General features: G+C 61.5%; 1 long non-coding RNA gene across 6 annotated transcripts in view; it reads left to right on the forward strand.

Annotated features, from left to right (window-relative positions):
- The window catches only part of LOC140405548 (uncharacterized), a 203,050-nt gene that overhangs the window by 31,991 nt on the left and 148,332 nt on the right, over positions 1-22,727 (forward strand). The window contains exon 4 of one of the 6 annotated variants that reach the window (XR_011938637.1): positions 576-708. The exons of the other annotated variants lie outside the window; for them this stretch is intronic. This is a non-coding gene — a long non-coding RNA (uncharacterized lncRNA). Of the gene's footprint in view, positions 1-575; positions 709-22,727 lie in introns of those variants that run through there. 6 annotated transcript variants of the gene reach the window in all.

The following is a 22,727-nucleotide window of genomic DNA, read 5'->3' on the forward strand; positions in this document are numbered from 1 at the left end:
GGAGGTGGCGATCTTTGGAGTGTCAGAAGATCCCGGAGTACAGGGAGTGAAATAGGCCGACGTTCTGGCCTTTGCCTCCCTGGTAGCCCGGAGACGGATCCTTTTAATGTGGAGGCACTCGGAGCCCCCGAGCGTGGAGGCACTCGGAGCCCCCGAGCGGGGAGACTTGGCTCAGTGACATGGCTGGGTTCCTCAAGCTGGAGAAAATAAAGTTTGCCTTGAGGGGGTCAATGCTGGGGTTCTCTCGGAGGACGCAGCCGTTCGTCGACTTTCTGGGGGCGAATTAAAGTGTCGGCAGAAGCAGCACTCTGAAGGGGGGGGGGGGAAAGTGCAATATGGTTAAGGGATGTACAGGAGGGGTTGGGTGGGAAATATCTCCTTTACTATGTTGATGGTTATGTTATTATTGCTTTTGTTATTGTTATCAATAAAAATATATTTTTTTGAAACAACTAAACTGTTGCAGCGTTCGGCCGTGTTTATAAAATGGGTTTTATAAAACAGATTGGGGGCAGTCCCAGGATGTTGCTGTGCCTTTATTATTTCAATAATGCTTTGCTGTAATCAATTTCCAGCTTTCTCTTCCCGAGGAGAGTTGATTTTGAAGCTTGGACGACACAAAGAGAATCCTTCCTCGGCGAGGAATCCTCAGACAGGAGTTCGAACCTGAGAGAAACAGAATAAATGTCAATGTGTCTTTGTCCGTCATTATTGGGGTTTCTTGCTACTCAAGTGTTGGGCTCTTTTGTTTTTTTGGAAGCGGGGGGTGGGTGGGGGGGGAGGGTGCAGGAGTCTCAGTGTCTCTGGGGGGCGGGGGGGGGTGCAGGAGTCTCAGTGTCTCTGGGGGGCGGGGGGTGCAGGAGTCTCAGTGTCTCTGGGGGGGGCGGGGGTGGGGGGGGAGAGGCAGGAGTCAGTGTCTCTGGGGGGAGTGGGAGACCGGTGACATTTTCACACTGAGGGTTGGGTGAGTTATTCCAGTGAACAAGATGTCGTGTGGGAACAGGAGGGAGCGCAGCCTCAGGTGATTAAGGAGGTGGAGTGTGGGAGCAGGAGGGAGCGCAGCCTCAGGTGATTAAGGAGGTGGAGTGTGGGAACAGGAGGGAGCGCAGCCTCAGGTGATTAAGGAGGTGGAGTGTGGGAGCAGGAGGGAGCGCAGCCTCAGGTGATTAAGGAGGTGGAGTGTGGGAGCAGGAGGGAGCGCAGCCTCAGGTGATTAAGGAGGTGGAGTGTGGGAACAGGAGGGAGCGCAGCCTCAGGTGATTAAGGAGGTGGAGTGTGGGGCAGGAGGGAGCGCAGCCTCAGGTGATTAAGGAGGTGGAGTGTGGGAGCAGGAGGGAGCGCAGCCTCAGGTGATTAAGGAGGTGGAGTGTGGGAACAGGAGGGAGCGCAGCCTCAGGTGATTAAGGAGGTGGAGTGTGGGAGCAGGAGGGAGCGCAGCCTCAGGTGATTAAGGAGGTGGAGTGTGGGAACAGGAGGGAGCGCAGCCTCAGGTGGTTAAGGAGGTGGAGTGTGGGAACAGGAGGGAGCGCAGCCTCAGGTGATTAAGGAGGTGGAGTGTGGGAGCAGGAGGGAGCGCAGCCTCAGGTGATTAAGGAGGTGGAGTGTGGGAACAGGAGGGAGCGCAGCCTCAGGTGATTAAGGACGTGGAGTGTGGGAACAGGAGGGAGCGCAGCCTCAGGTGATTAAGGAGGTGGAGTGTGGGAGCAGGAGGGAGCGCAGCCTCAGGTGATTAAGGAGGTGGAGTGTGGGAACAGGAGGGAGCGCAGCCTCAGGTGATTAAGGAGGTGGAGTGTGGGAGCAGGAGGGAGCGCAGCCTCAGGTGATTAAGGAGGTGGAGTGTGGGAACAGGAGGGAGCGCAGCCTCAGGTGATTAAGGAGGTGGAGTGTGGGAACAGGAGGGAGCGCAGCCTCAGGTGATTAAGGAGGTGGAGTGTGGGAGCAGGAGGGAGCGCAGCCTCAGGTGATTAAGGAGGTGGAGTGTGGGAGCAGGAGGGAGCGCAGCCTCAGGTGATTAAGGAGGTGGAGTGTGGGAGCAGGAGGGAGCGCAGCCTCAGGTGATTAAGGAGGTGGGGAGCAGGAGGGAACACCCCCTCAGGAAGGGATTAAGGAGGTGGGGCAGGAGGGAACGCAGCCTCAGGAAGGGATTAAGGAGAAGTGGGGAGCAGGAGGGGTCTGGTGTGTTTAATAAATTAAATAGTGGATTTGCACCTTCATTTCATTTAAACTCTCCCCATGTGGGTCAGGGTTTTGTAAGGGGGCGAACGGAACCCCCCCCCCCCCAGCTCTGTATCTACATTGGCAATAAAATGTGTAAACAACCAACCTGACCCGAGGATTATGTATTTTATCCAGGGGGGATATTTTTGGGGAAGAATGTGTGGGGGGGAGGGGAGTATAATAGGGTTGAAATTATTTGGGGGGGAATATTTGTAGAAAAAAAAAATAACGGGGGGGCAATTTGAGGGGGGTATAAAATTGGGGGGGGGGAAATAATTTTTGCCGGGGGGGCAAATTTGAGGGGGGCAAAATTTGAGGGGGGGCAATTTGAGGGGCAAATTTGAGGGGGGGCAATTTGAGGGGGGGAAAATTTGAGGGGGGGGCAAATTTGAGGGGGCATAAAATTGGGGGGGGAAATAATTTCGGCCAGGGGGGCAAATTTGAGGGGGGCAAATTTGAGGGGGGGGCAAATTTGAGGGGGGCAAATTTGAGGGGGCAAATTTGAGGGGGCATAAAATTGGGGGGGGGAAATAATTTCGGCCAGGGGGGCAAATTTGAGGGGGGAATATTTGTAGAAAAAAATGAGGGGGGGAAATAATTTTGCCGGCTGTGTGGGGGGAGCACTGGCAGTGCTGGCTGTGTGGGGGAGCACTGACAGGGCTGGCTGTGCGGGGAGCACTGACAGTTCTGGCTGTGTGGGGGAGCACTGACAGTGCTGGCTGTGTGTGGGGAGCACTGACAGTGCTGGCAGTGTGGGGTTAGCACTGACAGAGCTGGCTGTGTGGGGGAGCACTGACAGTGCTGGCTGTGTGGTGGGAGCACTGACAGTGCTGGCTGTGTGGTGGGAGCACTGACAGTGCTGGCTGTGTGTTGGTAGCACTGACAATGCTGGCTGTATGGGAGCACTGACAGTGCTGGCTGTGTGGTGGGAGCACTGACAGTGCTGGCTGTGTGGTGTGAGCACTGGCAGTGCTGGCTGTGTGGGGGAGCATTGACAGTGCTGGCTGTATGGGGTAGCACTGACTGTGCTGGCTGTGTGGGGGAGCACTGGCAGTGCTGGCTGTGTGGTGGGAGCACTGACAGTGCTGGCTGTGTGGTGGGAGCACTGACAGTGCTGTCTGTGTGGTGGGAGCACTGACTGTGCTGGCTGTGTGGGGGAGCACTGGCATTGCTGGCTGTGTGGTGGGAGCACTGACAGTGCTGGCTGTGTGGTGGGAGCACTGACAGTGCTGGCTGTGTGGGGGAGCACTGGCAGTGCTGGCTGTGTGGTGGGAGCACTGACAATGCTGGCTGTGCGGGAGCACTGATAGTGCTGGCTGTGTGGGGTGGGGGCACTGACAGTGCTGGCTGTGTGGTGGGAGCACTGGCAGTGCCGACTGTGTGGGGGGAGCACTGATAGTGCTGGCTGTGTGGGGTGGGGGCACTGACAGTGCTGGCTGTGTGGTGGGATCACTGGCAGTGCCGACTGTGTGGTGGGAGCACTGACAGTGCTGTCTGTGTGCGGGAGGACTGACAGTGCTGGCTGAGTGGTGGGAGCACTGACAGTGCTGGCTGTGTGGGGGAGCACTGACAGTGCTGGCTCTGTGGGGGAGCACTGACAGTGCTGGCTGTGTGGTGGGAGCACTGACAGTGCTGGCTGTGTGGGGGAGCCCTGACAGTGCTGGCTGTGTGGGGGGAGCCCTGACAGTGCTGGCTGTGTGGGGGGATCACTGACAGTGCTGGCTGTGTGGTGGGAGCACTGCCAGTGCTGGCTGTGTGGTGGGAGCACTGACAGTGCTGGCTGTGTGGTGGGAGCACGGACAGTGCGGGCTTTGTGGAGGAGCACTGACAGTGCTGGCTGTGTGGGGAGCACTGACAGTGCTGGCTGTATGGTGGGAGCACTGACAGTTCTGGCTGTGTGGGGAGCACTGACAGTGCTGGCTGTGTTGTGGGAGCACTGACAGTGCTGGCTGTGTGGTGGGAGCACTGACAGTTCTGGCTGTGTGGGGAACACTGACAGTGCTGGCTGTATGGTGGGAGCACTGACAGTTCTGGCTGTGTGGGGAACACTGACAGTGCTGGCTGTGTGGTGGGAGCACTGACAGTGCTGGCTGTGTGTTGGGAGCACTGACAGCGCTGGCTGTGTGGTCGGAGCACTGACAGTACTGGCTGTGTAGGGAGCACTGACAGTGCTGGCTGTATGGTGGGAGCACTGACAGTTCTGGCTGTGTGGGGAGCACTGACAGTGCTGGCTGTGTGGTGGGAGCACTGACAGTGCTGGCTGTGCGGGGGGATCACTGACAGTGCTGGCTTTGTAGTGAGAGCACTGACAGTGCTGGCTGTGTGGGGTAGCACTGACAGTGCTGGCTGTGTGGTCGGAGCTCTGACAGTGCTGGCTGTGTGGGGGGAGCACTGAGAGTGCTGGCTGTTGGGGAGCATTGATAGTGCTGGCTGTGTGGGGTGGGGGCACTGACAGTGCTGGCTGTGTGGTGGGAGTACTGACAGTGCTGGTTGTGTGGTGGGGGCACTGACAGTGCTGGCTGTGTGGTGGGAGTACTGACAGTGCTGGCTACGTGGGGGAGCACTGACAGTGCTGGCTGTGTGGGGAGCACTGACAGTGCTGGCTCTGTGGGGGGAGCACTGACAGTGCTGGCTGTGTGGGGGAGCACTGACAGTGCTGGCTGTGTGGTGGGAGCACTGACAGTGCTGGCTGTGTGGTAGGAGCACTGACAGTGCCGTCTGTATGGTGGGAGCACTGACAGTGCAGGCTGTGTGGTGGGAGCACTGACAGTGCTGGCTGTGTGGGGGAGCACTGACAGTGCTGGTTGTGTGGTGGGAGTAGTGACAGTGCTGGCTGTGTGGGGAGCACTGACAGTTCTGGCTCTGTGGGGGTGCACTGACAGTGCTGGCTGTGTGGGGAGCACTGATAGTGCTGGCTGTGTGGGGGGTCACTGACAGTGCTGGCTGTGTGGGGGGTCACTGACAGTGCTGGCTGTGTGGGAAGCACTGACAGTGCTAGCTGTGTGGGGGGAGCACTGACAGTGCTGGCTGTGTGGGGAGCACTGACAGCGCTGGCTGTGTGGGGGAGCACTGACAGTGATGGCTGTGTGGGGGAGGATGACAGTGCTGGCTGTGTGGTGGGAGCACTGGCAGTGCTGGCTGTGTGGGGGAGCATTGACAGTGCTGGCTGTATGGGGGAGCACTGACAGTGCTGGCTGTGTGGGGGAGCACAGTCAGTGCTGGCTGTGTGGTGGGAGCACTGACAGTGCGGGCTCTGTGGGTGAGCACTGTCAGTGCTGGCTGTGTGGGGGGAGCACTGGCAGTGCTGGCTGTGTGGGGGAGCACTGACAGGGCTGGCTGTGTTGGGAGCACTGACAGTTCTGGCTGTGTGGGGGAGCACTGACAGTGCTGTCTGTGTGTGGGGAGCACTGACAGTGCTGGCTGTGTGGGGTTAGCACTGACAGAGCTGGCTGTGTGGGGGAGCACTGACAGTGCTGGCTGTGTGGTGGGAGCACTGACAGTGCTGGCTGTGTGGTGGGAGCACTGACAGTGCTGGCTGTGTGTTGGTAGCACTGACAATGCTGGCTGTATGGGAGCACTGACAGTGCTGGCTGTGTGGTGGGAGCACTGACAGTGCTGGCTGTGTGGTGGGAGCACTGACAGTGCTGGCTGTGTGGTGGGAGCACTGGCAGTGCTGGCTGTGTGGGGGAGCATTGTCAGTGCTGGCTGTATGGGGAGCACTGACTGTGCTGGCTGTGTGGGGGAGCACTGGCAGTGCTGGCTGTGTGGTGGGAGCACTGACAGTGCTGGCTGTGTGGTGGGAGCACTGACAGTGCTGGCTGTGTGGTGGGAGCACTGACAGTGCTGTCTGTGTGGTGGGAGCACTGGCAGTGCCGACTGTGTGGGGGGAGCACTGATAGTGCTGGCTGTGTGGGGTGGGGGCACTGACAGTGCTGGCTGTGTGGTGGGAGCACTGGCAGTGCCGACTGTGTGGTGGGAGCACTGACAGTGCTGTCTGTGTGTGGGAGGAATGACAGTGCTGGCTGAGTGGTGGGAGCACTGACAGTGCTGGCTGTGTGGGGGAGCACTGACAGTGCTGGCTCTGTGGGGGAGCACTGACAGTGCTGGCTGTGTGGGCGGAGCCCTGACAGTGCTGGCTGTGTGGTGGGAGCACTGACAGTGCTGGCTGTGTGGTGGGAGCACGGACAGTGCGGGCTGTGTGGAGGAGCACTGACAGTGCTGGCTGTGTGGGGAGCACTGACAGTGCTGGCTGTATGGTGGGAGCACTGACAGTTCTGGCTGTGAGGGGAGCACTGACAGTGCTGGCTGTGTTGTGGGAGCACTGACAGTTCTGGCTGTGTGGGGAACACTGACAGTGCTGGCTGTATGGTGGGAGCACTGACAGATCTGGCTGTGTGGGGAACACTGACAGTGCTGGCTGTGTGGTGGGAGCACTGACAGTGCTGGCTGTGTGGTCGGAGCACTGACAGTGCTGGCTGTGTGGGATGCACTGACAGTGCTGGCTGTATGGTGGGAGCACTGACAGTTCTGGCTGTGTGGGGAGCACTGACAGTGCTGGCTGTGTGGTGGGAGCACTGACAGTGCTGGCTGTGTGGTGGGAGCACTGACAGTGCTGGCTGTGTGGGGGTGCACTGACACTGCTGGCTGTGGGGGGGAGCACTGACAGTGCTGGCTCTGTGGGGGAGCACTGACATTGCTGGCTGTGTGGGGGGAGCACTGACTGTGCTAGCTGTGTGGGGGGACCACTGACAGCGCTGGCTGTGTGGTCGGAGCACTGACAGTGCTGGCTGTGTGGCGAACACTGACAGTGCTGGCTGTATGGTGGGAGCACTGACAGTTCTGGCTGTGTGGGGAGCACTGACAGTGCTGGCTGTGTGGTGGAGCACAGACAGTGCTGGCAGTGTGTTGGGAGCACGGACAGTGCTGGCTGTGTGGGGGAGCACTGACAGCGCTGGCTGTGTGGTCGGAGCACTGACAGTGCTGGCTGTATGGTGGGAGCACTGACAGTTCTGGCTGTGTGGGGAGCACTGACAGTGCTGGCTGTGTGGTGGGAGCACTGACAGTGCTGGCTGTGTGGTGGGAGCACTGACAGTGCTGGCTGTGTGGGGGTGCACTGACACTGCTGGCTGTGTGGGGGGAGCACTGACAGTGCTGGCTATGCAGTGGGAGCACTGGCAGTGCTGGCTGTGTGTTGGGAGCACTGACAGTGCTGGCTGTGTGGTGGGAGCACTGGCAGTGCTGGCTGTGTGGTGGGAGCACTGACAGTGCTGGCTGTGTGGGGAGCACTGACAGAGCTGGCTGTGTGGTGGGAGCCCTGACATTACTGGCTGTGTGGGGGGAGCACAGACAGTGCTGGCTGTGTGGGGGGTCACTGACAGTGCTGTCTGCGTGGGGGGCGCACTGACAGTGCTGGCTGTGTGGTGGGAGCCCTGACATTGCTGGCTGTGTGGGGGGAGCACAGACAGTGCTGGCTGTGTGGGGGAGCACAGACAGTGCTGTCCGTGTGGGGGAGCACTGACAGTGCTGGCTGTGTGGGGGGAGCACTGACAGAGCTGGCTGTGTGGGGGAGCACTGACAGTGCTGTCTGCGTAGGGGGAGCACTGACAGTGCTGGCTGTGTGGTGGGAGCACTGACAGTGCTGCCTGTGTGGGGGGAAGCACTGACAGTGCTGGCTTTGTGGGGGAGCACTGACAGTGCTGGCTGTGTGGGTGGAGGACTGACAGTGCTGGCTGTGTGGGGGCGCACTGACAGTGCTGGCTCTGTGGGGAGCACTGACAGTGCTGGCTGAGTGGGGGTAGCACTGACAGTGCTGTCTGTGTGGGGAGCACTGACAGTGCTGGCTGTGTGGGGGAGCACTGACAGTGCTGGCTGTGTGGTAGGAGCACTGACAGTGCTGGCTCTGTGGGGGAGCACTGACAGTGCTGGCTGTGTGGTGGGAGCACTGACAGTGTTGGCTCTGTGGGGGAGCACTGACAGTGCTGGCTGTGTGGTGGGAGCTCTGACACTGCTGGCTGTGTGGTGGGAGCACTGGCAGTGCTGGCTGTGTGGTTGCATCCCTGACAGTGCTGGCTGTGTGGGGTGAGCACTGACAGTGCTGGCTGTGTGGGGGGAGCACAGACAGTGATGGCTGCGTGGGTGGAGCACTGACAGTGCTGTCTGCGTGGTGGGAGCACTGACAGTGCTGGCTGTGTGGTGAGAGAACTGACAGTGCTGGCTGTGTGGTGGGAGGACTGACAGTGCTCGCTGTGTTGGGGGAAGCACTGACAGTGCTGGCTGTGTGGGGGGAAGCACTGACAGTGCTGGCTATGTGGGGGAGCACTGACAGTGCTGGCTTTGTTAGGGGAGGACTGACAGTGCTGGCTGTGTGGTGGGAGCACTGACAGTGCTGGCTGTGTGGTGGGAGCACTGACAGTGCTGGCTGTGTGGTGGGAGCACTGACTGTGCTGGCTGTGTGAGGGGAGCACTGACAGTGCTGGCTGTGTGGGAGAGCACTGACAGTGCTGGCTGTGTGGAGGGAGAACTGACAGTGCTGGCTGTGTGGGGGGGAGCACTGACAGTGCTGCCTGTGTGGTGGGAGGACTGACAGTGCTGGCTGTGTGGTGGGAGCACTGACAGTGCTGGCTGTGTGGTGGGAGCACTGACAGTGCTGGCTGTGTGTTGGGAGCACGGACAGTGCTGGCTGTGTGGGGGGAAGCACTGACAGTGCTGGCTGTGTGGGGGAGCACTGACAGTGCTGGCTGTGTGGAGGGAGAACTGACAGTGCTGGCTGTGTGGGGGGGAGCACTGACAGTGCTGGATGTGTGGTGGGAGGACTGACAGTGCTCGCTGTGTGGGGGGAAGCACTGACAGTGTTGGCTGTGTGGGGGGAGCACTGACATTTCTGGCTGTGTGGGGGGAGCACTGACAGTGCTGCCTGTGTGGTGGGAGGACTGACAGTGCTCGCTGTGTGGGGGGAAGCACTGACAGTGTTGGCTGTGTGGGGGGAGCACTGACATTTCTGGCTGTGTGGGGGGAGCACTGACAGTGCTGGCTGTGTGGTAGAAGCACTGACAGTGCTGGCTGTGTGGATAGGAGCACTGACATTTCTGGCTGTGTGGGGGAGCACTGACATTGCTAGCTGTGTGGTAGAAGCACTGACAGTGCTGGCTGTGTGGGGGAGCACTGACAGTGCTGGCTGTGTGGGAGGAGCACAGACAGTGCTGGCTCTTTGGGGAGCACGGACAGTGCTGGTTGTGTGGGGGGAGCACTGACAGTTCTGGCTGTGTGGTGAGAGCACTGACAGTGCTGGCTGTGTGGCGGAGCACTGACAGTGCTGGCTGTGTGGGGGAGCACTGACACTGCTGGCTGTGTGTGTGTGGGGGAGCTCTGACAGTGCTGGCTGTGTGGGGGAGCACTGATAGTGCTGGCTGCGTGGTGGGAGCACTGACAGTGCTGGCTCTGTGGGGGAGCACTGACAGTGCTGGCTGTGTGGTGGGAGCACTGACAGTGCTGGCTGTGTGGGGGGAGCACAGGCAGTGCTGGCTGTGTGGGGGGAGCACAGACAGTGCTGTCTGTGTGGGGGAGCACTGACAGTGCTGTCTGCGTGGGGGGATCACTGACAGTGCTGGCTGTGTAGTGAGACAACTGACAGTGCTGGCTGTGTGGTGGGAGCACTGACAGTGCTGGCTGTGTGGGGGGGAGCACAGGCAGTGCTGGCTGTGTGGGGGGAGCACAGACAGTGCTGTCTGTGTGGGGGAGCACTGACAGTGCAGTCTGCTTGGGGGGATCACTGACAGTGCTGGCTGTGTGGGGGGAGCACAGACAGTGCTGGCTGTGTGGGGGAGCACAGACAGTGCTGTCCGTGTGGGGGAGCACTGACAGTGCTGGCTGTGTGGGGGGAGCACTGACAGTGCTGGCTGTGTGGGGGAGCACTGACAGTGCTGTCTGCGTAGGGGGAGCACTGACAGTGCTGGCTGTGTGGTGGGAGCACTGACAGTGCTGCCTGTGTGGGGGGAAGCACTGACAGTGCTGGCTTTGTGGGGGAGCACTGACAGTGCTGGCTGTGTGGGTGGAGGACTGACAGTGCTGGCTGTGTGGGGGCGCACTGACAGTGCTGGCTCTGTGGGGAGCACTGACAGTGCTGGCTGAGTGGGGGTAGCACTGACAGTGCTGTCTGTGTGGGGAGCACTGACAGTGCTGGCTGTGTGGGGGAGCACTGACAGTGCTGGCTGTGTGGTAGGAGCACTGACAGTGCTGGCTCTGTGGGGGAGCACTGACAGTGCTGGCTGTGTGGTGGGAGCACTGACAGTGTTGGCTCTGTGGGGGAGCACTGACAGTGCTGGCTGTGTGGTGGGAGCTCTGACACTGCTGGCTGTGTGGTGGGAGCACTGGCAGTGCTGGCTGTGTGGTTGCATCCCTGACAGTGCTGGCTGTGTGGGGTGAGCACTGACAGTGCTGGCTGTGTGGGGGGAGCACAGCCAGTGATGGCTGCGTGGGTGGAGCACTGACAGTGCTGTCTGCGTGGTGGGAGCACTGACAGTGCTGGCTGTGTGGTGAGAGAACTGACAGTGCTGGCTGTGTGGTGGGAGGACTGACAGTGCTCGCTGTGTTGGGGGAAGCACTGACAGTGCTGGCTGTGTGGGGGGAAGCACTGACAGTGCTGGCTATGTGGGGGAGCACTGACAGTGCTGGCTTTGTTAGGGGAGGACTGACAGTGCTGGCTGTGTGGTGGGAGCACTGACAGTGCTGGCTGTGTGGTGGGAGCACTGACAGTGCTGGCTGTGTGGTGGGAGCACTGACTGTGCTGGCTGTGTGAGGGGAGCACTGACAGTGCTGGCTGTGTGGGAGAGCACTGACAGTGCTGGCTGTGTGGAGGGAGAACTGACAGTGCTGGCTGTGTGGGGGGGAGCACTGACAGTGCTGCCTGTGTGGTGGGAGGACTGACAGTGCTGGCTGTGTGGTGGGAGCACTGACAGTGCTGGCTGTGTGGTGGGAGCACTGACAGTGCTGGCTGTGTGTGGGAGCACTGACAGTGCTGGCTGTGTGGGGGGAAGCACTGACAGTGCTGGCTGTGTGGGGGAGCACTGACAGTGCTGGCTGTGTGGAGGGAGAACTGACAGTGCTGGCTGTGTGGGGGGGAGCACTGACAGTGCTGCCTGTGTGGTGGGAGGACTGACAGTGCTCGCTGTGTGGGGGGAAGCACTGACAGTGTTGGCTGTGTGGGGGAGCACTGACATTTCTGGCTGTGTGGGGGGAGCACTGACAGTGCTGGCTGTGTGGTAGAAGCACTGACAGTGCTGGCTGTGTGGGTAGGAGCACTGACATTTCTGGCTGTGTGGGGGAGCACTGACATTGCTAGCTGTGTGGTAGAAGCACTGACAGTGCTGGCTGTGTGGGGGAGCACTGACAGTGCTGGCTGTGTGGGAGGAGCAGACAGTGCTGGCTCTTTGGGGAGCACGGACAGTGCTGGTTGTGTGGGGGGAGCACTGACAGTTCTGGCTGTGTGGTGAGAGCACTGACAGTGCTGGCTGTGTGGGGGAGCACTGACAGTGCTGGCTGTGTGGGGGAGCACTGACACTGCTGGCTGTGTGTGTGTGGGGGTGCTCTGACAGTGCTGGCTGTGTGGGGGAGCACTGACAGTGCTGGCTGCGTGGTGGGAGCACTGACAGTGCTGGCTCTGTGGGGGAGCACTGACAGTGCTGGCTGTGTGGTGAGCGCACTGACAGTGCTGGCTGTGTGGGGGGAGCACAGGCAGTGCTGGCTGTGTGGGGGGAGCACAGACAGTGCTGTCTGTGTGGGGGAGCACTGACAGTGCTGTCTGCGTGGGGGGATCACTGACAGTGCTGGCTGTGTAGTGAGACAACTGACAGTGCTGGCTGTGTGGTGGGAGCACTGACAGTGCTGGCTGTGTGGGGGGGAGCACAGGCAGTGCTGGCTGTGTGGGGGGAGCACAGACAGTGCTGTCTTTGTGGGGGAGCACTGACAGTGCAGTCTGCTTGGGGGGATCACTGACAGTGCTGGCTGTGTAGTGAGAGAACTGACAGTGCTGGCTGTGTGGTGGGAGCACTGACAGTGCTGGCTGTGTGGGGGGGAGCACTGACAGTGCTGGCTGTGTGGTGGGACACTGACAGTGCTGGCTGTGTGGGGGAGCACTGACAGTGCTGGCTTTGTGGGGGATCACTGATCGTGCTGACTGTGTGGGGGAGCACTGACAGTGCTGGCTGTGTGGGGGGAGCACTGACAGTGCTGGCTGTGTGGGGGAGCACTGACAGTGCTGTCTGTGTGTGAAGCACTGACAATGCTGGCTGTGTTGTGGGAGCACTGACAGTGCTGGCTGTGTGGTGGGAGCACTGACAGTGCTGGCTGCGTGGTGGGAGCACTGACAGTGCTGGATGTGTGTGGGGAGCTCTGACAGTGCTGGCTGTGTGGTGGGAGCACTGATAGTGCTGGCTGTGTGGGGGAGCACTGACAGTGCTGGCCGTGTGGGGGAGCACTGATAGTGCTGGCTGTGTGGGGGAGCACTGACAGCGCTGGCCGTGTGGGGGAGCAATGACAGTGCTGGCTGTGTGGGGGAGCACTGACAGTGCTGGCTGTGTGGTGGGAGAACTGACAGTGCAGGCTGTGTGGGGGAGCACTGACAGTGCTGGCTGTGTGGTGGGAGCACTGACAGTGCTGGCTGTGTGGTGGGAGCACGGGCAGTGATGGCTGTGTGGTGGGAGCACTGACAGTGCTGGTTGTGTGGTGGGAGCACTGACAGTGCTGGCTGTGTGGGGGAGCACTGACAGTGCTGGCGGTGTGGGGGGAGCACTGACAGTGCTGGCTGTGTGGGGTGAGCACTGACAGTGCTGGCTGTGTGGTGGGAGCACTGACAGTGCTGGCTGTGTGGGGGAGCACTGACAGTGCTGGCTGTGGGGGAGCACTGACAGTGCTGGCTGTGTGCGGGGAGCACTGACAGTGCTGGCTGTGTGGGGGAGCACTGACAGTGCTGGCTGTGTGGGGGGAGCACTGACAGTGCTGGCTGTGTGGGGTGAGCACTGACAGTGCTGGCTGTGTGGGGGGAGCACTGACAGTGCTGGCTGTGTGGGGTGAGCACTGACAGTGCTGGCTGTGTGGGGGGATCACTGGAAGGGCTGGCTGTGTGGGGGAGCACTGACAGTGCTGGCTGTGTGGGGGGAGCACTGACAGTGCTGGCTGTGTGGTGGGAGCACTGACAGTGCTGGCTGTGTGGTGGGAGCACGGGCAGTGCTGGCTGTGTGGTGGGAGCACTGGCAGTGCTGGCTATGTGGGGGGAGCACTGACAGTGCTGGCTGTGTGGGGAGCACTGACAGTGCTGGCTGTGTGGTGGGAGCACGAACAGTGCTGGCTGTGTGGGGGGAGGACTGACAGTGCTGGCTGGGTGGGGGGTGCACTGACAGTGCTGGTTGTGTGGGGGGATCACTGACAGTTCTGGCTGTGTGGGGGGAGCACTGGGAGTGCTGGCTGTGTGGGGAGCACTGACAGTGCTGGCTGTGTGGGGGAGCACTGACAGTGCTGGCTGTGTGGTGGGAGCACTGACAGTGCTGGCTGCGTGGTGGGAGCACTGACAGTGCTGTCTGTGTGGGGGAGCTCTGACAGTGCTGGCTGTGTGGGGGAGCACTGACAGTGCTGGCTGTGGGGGGAGCACTGACAGTGCTGGCTGTGTGGGGAGAACACTGACAGTGCTGGCTGTGTGGGGGAGCACTGACAGTGCTGGCTGTGTGGAGGGAGCACTGACAGTGCTGGCTGTCTGGTGGGAGCACTGACAGTGCTGGCTGTGTGGTGGGAGCACTGACAGTGCTGGCTGTGTGGGGGGAGCACAGACAGTGCTGGCTGTGTGGGGATCACTGACAGTGCAGGCTGTGTAGTGAGAGAACTGACAGTGCTGGCTGTGTGGTGGGAGCACTGACAGTGCTGGCTGTGTGGGGGGGAGCACTGACAGTGCTGGCTGTGTGGTGGGACACTGACAGTGCTGGCTGTGTGGGGGAGCACTGACAGTGCTGGCTTTGTGGGGGATCACTGATCGTGCTGACTGTGTGGGGAGCACTGACAGTGCTGGCTGTGTGGGGGGAGCACTGACAGTGCTGGCTGTGTGGGGGAGCACTGACAGTGCTGTCTGTGTGTGAAGCACTGACAATGCTGGCTGTGTTGTGGGAGCACTGACAGTGCTGGCTGTGTGGTGGGAGCACTGACAGTGCTGGCTGCGTGGTGGGAGCACTGACAGTGCTGGATGTGTGTGGGGAGCTCTGACAGTGCTGGCTGCGTGGTGGGAGCACTGACAGTGCTGGCTGCGTGGTGGGAGCACTGACAGTGCTGGCTGTGTGGGCGGAGCACTGACAGTGCTGGCTGTGTGGTGGGAGCACTGACAGTGCTGGCTGGTTGGAGGGAGCACTGACAGTGCTGGCTGTGTGGGGGAGCACTGATAGTGCTGGCTGTGTGGGGGAGCACTGACAGTGCTGGCCGTGTGGGGGAGCACTGATAGTGCTGGCTGTGTGGGGGAGCACTGACAGCGCTGGCCGTGTGGGGGAGCAATGACAGTGCTGGCTGTGTGGGGGAGCACTGACAGTGCTGGCTGTGTGGTGGGAGAACTGACAGTGCAGGCTTTGTGGGGGAGCACTGACAGTGCTGGCTGTGTGGTGGGAGAACTGACAGTGCAGGCTGTGTGGGGGAGCACTGACAGTGCTGGCGGTGTGGGGGAGCACTGACAGTGCTGGCGGTGTGGGGGAGCACTGACAGTGCTGGCTGTGTGGGGAGCACTGACAGTGCTGGCGGTGTGGAGGGAGCACTGACAGTGCTGGCTGTGTGGGGTGAGCACTGACAGTGCTGGCTGTGTGGTGGGAGCACTGACAGTGCTGGCTGTGTGGGGGAGCACTGACAGTGCTGGCTGTGTGGGGGGAGCACTGACAGTGCTGGCTGTGTGGGGTGAGCACTGACAGTGCTGGCTGTGTGGGGGGAGCACTGACAGTGCTGGCTGTGTGGGGTGAGCAATGACAGTGCTGGCTGTGTGGGGGAGCACTGACAGTGCTGGCTGTGTGGTGGGAGAACTGACAGTGCAGGCTGTGTGGGGGAGCACTGACAGTGCTGGTTGTGTGGTGGGAGCACTGACAGTGCTGGCTGTATGGTGGGAGCACGGGCAGTGCTGGCTGTGTGGGGGAGCACTGACAGTGCTGGCTGTGTGGGGAGCACTGACAGTGCTGGCTGTGTGGTGGGAGCACTGACAGTGCTGGCTGTGTGGTGGGAGCACTGACAGTGCTGGCTGTGTGGGGGAGCACTGACAGTGCTGGCTGTGTGGTGGGAGCACTGGCAGTGCTGGCTGTGTGGGGGGAGCACTGACAGTGCTGGCTGTGTGGGGAGCACTGACAGTGCTGGCTGTGTGGTGGGAGCACTAACAGTGCTGGCTGTGTGGGGGGAGGACTGACAGTGCTGGCTGGGTGGGGGGAGCACTGACAGTGCTGGTTGTGTGGGGGAATCACTGACAGTTCTGGCTGTGTGGGGGGAGCACTGGGAGTGCTGGCTGTGTGGGGAGCATTGACAGTGCTGGCTGCGTGGTGGGAGCACTGACAGTGCTGGCTGTGTGGGGGAGCTCTGACAGTGCTGGCTGTGTGGGGGAGCACTGACAGTGCTGGCTGTGGGGGGAGCACTGACAGTGCTGGCTGTGTGGGGAGAACACTGACAGTGCTGGCTGTGTGGGGGAGCACTGACAGTGCTGGCTGTGTGGAGGGAGCACTGACAGTGCTGGCTGTGTGGTGGGAGCACTGACAGTGCTGGCTGTGTGGTGGGAGCACTGACAGTGCTGGCTGTGTGGGGGGAGCACAGACAGTGCTGGCTGTGTGGGGAGCACTGATAGTGCTGGCTGTGTGGTGGAGCACTGACAATGCTGGCTATGTGTGGGGGAGCACTGACAGTGCTGGCTGTGTGGGGGAGCCCTGTCAGTGCTGGCTGTGTGGTGGGAGCACTGACAGTGCTCGCTGTGTGGTGGGAGCGCTGACAGTGCTGGCTGTGTGGGGGGAGCACTGACAGTGCTCGCTGTGTGGTGGGAGCGCTGACAGTGCTGGCTGTGTGAGGGAGCACTGACAGTGCTGGCTGTGTGGGGGAGCACTGACAGTGCTGGCTGTGTGTTGGGAGCACTGAGAGTGCTGGCTGTGTGGGGGAGCACTGACAGTGCTGGCTGTGTGGTGGGAGCACTGACATTGCTGGCTGTTGTGACGAGGCACTGGCAGTGATGGCTGTGTGGGTGGAGCACTGACAGTGCTGGCTGTGTGGGGGGAGCACTGACAGTGCTGGCTGTGTGGGGGGAGCACTGACAGTGATGGCTGTGTGGGGGAGCACTGACAGTGCTGGCTGTGGGGGGAGCACTGACAGTGCTGGCTGTGTGGGGAGAACACTGACAGTGCTGGCTGTGTGGGGGAGCACTGACAGTGCTGGCTGTGTGGAGGGAGCACTGACAGTGCTGGCTGTGTGGTGGGAGCACTGACAGTGCTGGCTGTGTGGTGGGAGCACTGACAGTGCTGGCTGTGTGGGGGGAGCACAGACAGTGCTGGCTGTGTGGGGATCACTGACAGTGCTGGCTGTGTAGTGAGAGAACTGACAGTGCTGGCTGTGTGGTGGGAGCACTGACAGTGCTGGCTGTGTGGGGGGGAGCACTGACAGTGCTGGCTGTGTGGTGGGACACTGACAGTGCTGGCTGTGTGGGGGAGCACTGACAGTGCTGGCTTTGTGGGGGATCACTGATCGTGCTGACTGTGTGGGGGAGCACTGACAGTGCTGGCTGTGTGGGGGGAGCACTGATAGTGCTGGCTGTGTGGGGGAGCACTGACAGCGCTGGCCGTGTGGGGGAGCAATGACAGTGCTGGCTGTGTGGGGGAGCACTGACAGTGCTGGCTGTGTGGTGGGAGAACTGACAGTGCAGGCTGTGTGGGGGGAGCACTGACAGTGCTGGTTGTGTGGTGGGAGCACTGACAGTGCTGGCGGTGTGGGGGAGCACTGACAGTGCTGGTTGTGTGGTGGGAGCACTGACAGTGCTGGCGGTGTGGGGGGAGCACTGACAGTGCTGGCTGTGTGGGGTGAGCACTGACAGTGCTGGCTGTGTGGTGGGAGCACTGACAGTGCTGGCTGTGTGGGGGAGCACTGACAGTGCTGGCTGTGGGGGAGCACTGACAGTGCTGGCTGTGTGCGGGGAGCACTGACAGTGCTGGCTGTGTGGGGGAGCACTGACAGTGCTGGCTGTGTGGGGTGAGCACTGACAGTGCTGGCTGTGTGGGGGGATCACTGGAAGGGCTGGCTGTGTGGGGGAGCACTGACAGTGCTGGCTGTGTGGGGGGAGCACTGGCAGTGCTGGCTGTGTGGTGGGAGCACTGACAGTGCTGGCTGTGTGGTGGGAGCACGGGCAGTGCTGGCTGTGTGGTGGGAGCACTGGCAGTGCTGGCTGTGTGGGGGGAGCACTGACAGTGCTGGCTGTGTGGGGAGCACTGACAGTGCTGGCTGTGTGGTGGGAGCACTAACAGTGCTGGCTGTGTGGGGGGAGGACTGACAGTGCTGGCTGGGTGGGGGGTGCACTGACAGTGCTGGTTGTGTGGGGGGATCACTGACAGTTCTGGCTGTGTGGGGGAGCACTGGGAGTGCTGGCTGTGTGGGGAGCACTGACAGTGCTGGCTGTGTGGGGGAGCACTGACAGTGCTGGCTGTGTGGTGGGAGCACTGACAGTGCTGGCTGCGTGGTGGGAGCACTGACAGTGCTGTCTGTGTGGGGGAGCTCTGACAGTGCTGGCTGTGTGGGGGAGCACTGACAGTGCTGGCTGTGGGGGGAGCACTGACAGTGCTGGCTGTGTGGGGAGAACACTGACAGTGCTGGCTGTGTGGGGGAGCACTGACAGTGCTGGCTGTGTGGAGGGAGCACTGACAGTGCTGGCTGTGTGGTGGGAGCACTGACAGTGCTGGCTGTGTGGTGGGAGCACTGACAGTGCTGGCTGTGTGGGGGGAGCACAGACAGTGCTGGCTGTGTGGGGATCACTGACAGTGCTGGCTGTGTAGTGAGAGAACTGACAGTGCTGGCTGTGTGGGGGGAGCACTGACAGTGCTGGCTGTGTGGGGGGGAGCACTGACAGTGCTGGCTGTGTGGGGGAGCACTGACAGTGCTGGCTTTGTGGGGGATCACTGATCGTGCTGACTGTGTGGGGAGCACTGACAGTGCTGGCTGTGTGGGGGGAGCACTGACAGTGCTGGCTGTGTGGGGGAGCACTGACAGTGCTGTCTGTGTGTGAAGCACTGACAATGCTGGCTGTGTTGTGGGAGCACTGACAGTGCTGGCTGTGTGGTGGGAGCACTGACAGTGCTGGCTGCGTGGTGGGAGCACTGACAGTGCTGGATGTGTGTGGGGAGCTCTGACAGTGCTGGCTGTGTGGTGGGAGCACTGACAGTGCTGGCTGGTTGGAGGGAGCACTGACAGTGCTGGCTGTGTGGGGGAGCACTGATAGTGCTGGCTGTGTGGGGGAGCACTGACAGTGCTGGCTGTGTGGGGGAGCACTGATAGTGCTGGCTGTGTGGGGGAGCACTGACAGCGCTGGCCGTGTGGGGGAGCAATGACAGTGCTGGCTGTGTGGGGGAGCACTGACAGTGCTGGCTGTGTGGTGGGAGAACTGACAGTGCAGGCTGTGTGGGGGAGCACTGACAGTGCTGGTTGTGTGGTGGGAGCACTGACAGTGCTGGCTGTGTGGGGGAGCACTGACAGTGCTGGCGGTGTGGGGGGAGCACTGACAGTGCTGGCTGTGTGGGGTGAGCACTGACAGTGCTGGCGGTGTGGGGGAGCACTGACAGTGCTGGCTGTGTGGGGTGAGCACTGACAGTGCTGGCTGTGTGGGGGAGCACTGACAGTGCTGGCGGTGTGGAGGGAGCACTGACAGTGCTGGCTGTGTGGGGTGAGCACTGACAGTGCTGGCTGTGTGGTGGGAGCACTGACAGTGCTGGCTGTGTGGGGGAGCACTGACAGTGCTGGCTCTGGGGGAGCACTGACAGTGCTGGCTGTGTGCGGGGAGAACTGACAGTGTTGGCTGTGTGGGGGAGCACTGACAGTGCTGGCTGTGTGGGGGGAGCACTGACAGTGCTGGCTGTGTGGGGTGAGCACTGACAGTGCTGGCTGTGTGGGGGGAGCACTGACAGTGCTGGCTGTGTGGGGTGAGCAATGACAGTGCTGGCTGTGTGGGGGAGCACTGACAGTGCTGGCTGTGTGGTGGGAGAACTGACAGTGCTGGTTGTGTGGTGGGAGCACTGACAGTGCTGGCTGTATGGTGGGAGCACGGGCAGTGCTGGCTGTGTGGTGGGAGAACTGACAGTGCAGGCTGTGTGGGGGAGCACTGACAGTGCTGGTTGTGTGGTGGGAGCACTGACAGTGCTGGCTGTATGGTGGGAGCACGGGCAGTGCTGGCTGTGTGGGGGAGCACTGACAGTGCTGGCTGTGTGGGGAGCACTGACAGTGCTGGCTGTGTGGTGGGAGCACTGACAGTGCTGGCTGTGTGGTGGGAGCACTGACAGTGCTGGCTGTGTGGGGGAGCACTGACAGTGCTGGCTGTGTGGTGGGAGCACTGGCAGTGCTGGCTGTGTGGGGGGAGCACTGACAGTGCTGGCTGTGTGGGGAGCACTGACAGTGCTGGCTGTGTGGTGGGAGCACTAACAGTGCTGGCTGTGTGGGGGGAGGACTGACAGTGCTGGCTGGGTGGGGGGAGCACTGACAGTGCTGGTTGTGTGGGGGAATCACTGACAGTTCTGGCTGTGTGGGGGGAGCACTGGGAGTGCTGGCTGTGTGGGGAGCATTGACAGTGCTGGCTGCGTGGTGGGAGCACTGACAGTGCTGGCTGTGTGGGGGAGCTCTGACAGAGCTGGCTGTGTGGGGGAGCACTGACAGTGCTGGCTGTGGGGGGAGCACTGACAGTGCTGGCTGTGTGGGGAGAACACTGACAGTGCTGGCTGTGTGGGGGAGCACTGACAGTGCTGGCTGTGTGGAGGGAGCACTGACAGTGCTGGCTGTGTGGTGGGAGCACTGACAGTGCTGGCTGTGTGGTGGGAGCACTGACAGTGCTGGCTGTGTGGGGGGAGCACAGACAGTGCTGGCTGTGTGGGGAGCACTGATAGTGCTGGCTGTGTGGTGGAGCACTGACAATGCTGGCTATGTGTGGGGGAGCACTGACAGTGCTGGCTGTGTGGGGGAGCCCTGTCAGTGCTGGCTGTGTGGTGGGAGCACTGACAGTGCTCGCTGTGTGGTGGGAGCGCTGACAGTGCTGGCTGTGTGGGGGGAGCACTGACAGTGCTCGCTGTGTGGTGGGAGCGCTGACAGTGCTGGCTGTGTGAGGGAGCACTGACAGTGCTGGCTGTGTGGGGGAGCACTGACAGTGCTGGCTGTGTGTTGGGAGCACTGAGAGTGCTGGCTGTGTGGGGGAGCACTGACAGTGCTGGCTGTGTGGTGGGAGCACTGACATTGCTGGCTGTTGTGACGAGGCACTGGCAGTGATGGCTGTGTGGGTGGAGCACTGACAGTGCTGGCTGTGTGGGGGGAGCACTGACAGTGCTGGCTGTGTGGGGGGAGCACTGACAGTGATGGCTGTGTGGGGAGCACTGACAGTGCTGGCTGTGGGGGGAGCACTGACAGTGCTGGCTGTGTGGGGAGAACACTGACAGTGCTGGCTGTGTGGGGGAGCACTGACAGTGCTGGCTGTGTGGAGGGAGCACTGACAGTGCTGGCTGTGTGGTGGGAGCACTGACAGTGCTGGCTGTGTGGTGGGAGCACTGACAGTGCTGGCTGTGTGGGGGGAGCACAGACAGTGCTGGCTGTGTGGGGATCACTGACAGTGCTGGCTGTGTAGTGAGAGAACTGACAGTGCTGGCTGTGTGGTGGGAGCACTGACAGTGCTGGCTGTGTGGGGGGGAGCACTGACAGTGCTGGCTGTGTGGTGGGACACTGACAGTGCTGGCTGTGTGGGGGAGCACTGACAGTGCTGGCTTTGTGGGGGATCACTGATCGTGCTGACTGTGTGGGGGAGCACTGACAGTGCTGGCTGTGTGGGGGGAGCACTGATAGTGCTGGCTGTGTGGGGGAGCACTGACAGCGCTGGCCGTGTGGGGGAGCAATGACAGTGCTGGCTGTGTGGGGGAGCACTGACAGTGCTGGCTGTGTGGTGGGAGAACTGACAGTGCAGGCTGTGTGGGGGGAGCACTGACAGTGCTGGTTGTGTGGTGGGAGCACTGACAGTGCTGGCGGTGTGGGGGAGCACTGACAGTGCTGGTTGTGTGGTGGGAGCACTGACAGTGCTGGCGGTGTGGGGGGAGCACTGACAGTGCTGGCTGTGTGGGGTGAGCACTGACAGTGCTGGCTGTGTGGTGGGAGCACTGACAGTGCTGGCTGTGTGGGGGAGCACTGACAGTGCTGGCTGTGGGGGAGCACTGACAGTGCTGGCTGTGTGCGGGGAGCACTGACAGTGCTGGCTGTGTGGGGGAGCACTGACAGTGCTGGCTGTGTGGGGTGAGCACTGACAGTGCTGGCTGTGTGGGGGGATCACTGGAAGGGCTGGCTGTGTGGGGGAGCACTGACAGTGCTGGCTGTGTGGGGGGAGCACTGGCAGTGCTGGCTGTGTGGTGGGAGCACTGACAGTGCTGGCTGTGTGGTGGGAGCACGGGCAGTGCTGGCTGTGTGGTGGGAGCACTGGCAGTGCTGGCTGTGTGGGGGGAGCACTGACAGTGCTGGCTGTGTGGGGAGCACTGACAGTGCTGGCTGTGTGGTGGGAGCACTAACAGTGCTGGCTGTGTGGGGGGAGGACTGACAGTGCTGGCTGGGTGGGGGGTGCACTGACAGTGCTGGTTGTGTGGGGGGATCACTGACAGTTCTGGCTGTGTGGGGGGAGCACTGGGAGTGCTGGCTGTGTGGGGAGCACTGACAGTGCTGGCTGTGTGGGGGAGCACTGACAGTGCTGGCTGTGTGGTGGGAGCACTGACAGTGCTGGCTGCGTGGTGGGAGCACTGACAGTGCTGTCTGTGTGGGGGAGCTCTGACAGTGCTGGCTGTGTGGGGGAGCACTGACAGTGCTGGCTGTGGGGGGAGCACTGACAGTGCTGGCTGTGTGGGGAGAACACTGACAGTGCTGGCTGTGTGGGGAGCACTGACAGTGCTGGCTGTGTGGAGGGAGCACTGACAGTGCTGGCTGTGTGGTGGGAGCACTGACAGTGCTGGCTGTGTGGTGGGAGCACTGACAGTGCTGGCTGTGTGGGGGGAGCACAGACAGTGCTGGCTGTGTGGGGATCACTGACAGTGCTGGCTGTGTAGTGAGAGAACTGACAGTGCTGGCTGTGTGGGGGGAGCACTGACAGTGCTGGCTGTGTGGGGGGGAGCACTGACAGTGCTGGCTGTGTGGGGGAGCACTGACAGTGCTGGCTTTGTGGGGGATCACTGATCGTGCTGACTGTGTGGGGAGCACTGACAGTGCTGGCTGTGTGGGGGGAGCACTGACAGTGCTGGCTGTGTGGGGGAGCACTGACA

Source organism: Scyliorhinus torazame, unplaced genomic scaffold (assembly GCF_047496885.1).
Source record: "Scyliorhinus torazame isolate Kashiwa2021f unplaced genomic scaffold, sScyTor2.1 scaffold_36, whole genome shotgun sequence".
In the NCBI taxonomy this organism is placed as follows: Eukaryota; Metazoa; Chordata; class Chondrichthyes; order Carcharhiniformes; family Scyliorhinidae; genus Scyliorhinus; species Scyliorhinus torazame.